We start from the raw sequence: 1,332 nt of genomic DNA, 5'->3' as shown, positions 1-1,332 counted from the left end.
GCTTGAGCCCAGGAGTTTGAGGTTGCTGTGAGCTAGGCTGATGCCACGGCACTCACTCTAGCCCGGGCAACAAATCAAGACTCTGTCTCAAAAAAAAAAAACCAATAGATAGACATGAAATAATTATTGTGCTTGACACATGATAAATGCTATATAAATGATAGCTACTGCTGCTGTTTCTGTTGTTAGCCTGAAGGTAAGGCCTGGTCTCACTTGTGAGGTAAGGCCACCGGCAGATAGCATCTGGCGTAGCCCCCTGTATTAAGATTCAGTGGTTTATGAAATGCCAGAAACCTAATTCAATCTGACTGAAGCAGGGGGGAAAGGCAACATATTGGCTAAAGGTGGCTCTTCCCTGGGGTTCACCTTCCACTGCTGGAGAACCTCCGCTTATCCCAGGCCCCCCAGGCTCCTCCAGTGAGGAGAAGAAATGGAATCCAGATGAAATGGAAGCATGCTCTTAGCCCAGAGCTAGATGCAAAGCAGGTGTTTGGGATGTAATAACCCCCCTACGCAGCCACAGATCTAGACATGTACCCATATAGTAGCCATGAGGGATGATGTGAGGGGGCCCTGGCCTAGGATTCAGGAGCCCTGGGTATTGGTCTGAGCACCGCCATTGGCTTCATGTGACCTGAGGCCTTGATACTGTCTGTGAAGTGGAAGTTGGAAGAAATTAACAGTTCTCAGCTGTCCTAAACAAGCAGTGGTGGGCAGTTAGGGGTTCCTCCCAAAGTAGATAAAGAAGAAATCCCTAAGCGAGCACAGTGGCTCGTATTGTAGTCCCAGCTACTCGGGGGCTCAGGCAGGGGATCACCTGAGCCCAGGATTTCAAGGCCAGCATGGGTAACATAGTGAGACCCTGTCTCTTTTTTTTTTTTTTTTGAGACAGAGTCTCACTTGTCACCTGGGTAGAGTGCCGTGGCATCAGCCCAGCTCATGGCAACCTCAAATTCCTGCGCTGAAGCGATCCTCCTGCCTCAGCCTCACAAGTAGCTGGGACTACAGGCACGTGCCTCCACTCCCGGCTGATTTTTTCTATTTTTAGTAGAGATGGGGTCTCACTTTTGCTCAGGCTGGTCTCCAACTCCTGACCTCAAGCAATCCTCCTGCCTCGGCCTCCCAGAGTGCTAGGATCACAGGCGTGAGCCACTGCACTGCACCTGGCCAAGAACCTGTCTCTTTACAAAAGAAGACAAAGAAAGCCTTTCCCGGCCGGGCGCGGTGGCTCACGCCTGTAATCCTAGTTCTCCGGGAGGCCGAGGCAGGCGGATTGTTTGAGCTCAGGAGTTCAAAACCAGCCTGAGCAAGAGTGAGACCCCGTCTCTACTA

The 1,332-nt window shown here is 51.2% G+C and overlaps 1 protein-coding gene across 2 annotated transcripts in view; it reads left to right on the top strand.

Moving 5' to 3' along the window:
• The window catches only part of ZNF346 (zinc finger protein 346), a 49,065-nt gene that overhangs the window by 46,071 nt on the left and 1,662 nt on the right, over positions 1 to 1,332 (top strand). The window lies entirely within an intron of this gene.

The sequence above is a fragment of the Propithecus coquereli genome, unplaced genomic scaffold (assembly GCF_000956105.1).
Source record: "Propithecus coquereli isolate 6110/MARCELLA unplaced genomic scaffold, Pcoq_1.0 Scaffold676, whole genome shotgun sequence".
Taxonomy (NCBI): Eukaryota; Metazoa; Chordata; class Mammalia; order Primates; family Indriidae; genus Propithecus; species Propithecus coquereli.
The sequence above is the reverse complement of the archived record's forward strand: the minus strand, read 5'-3'. Positions and strand labels throughout refer to the sequence as shown.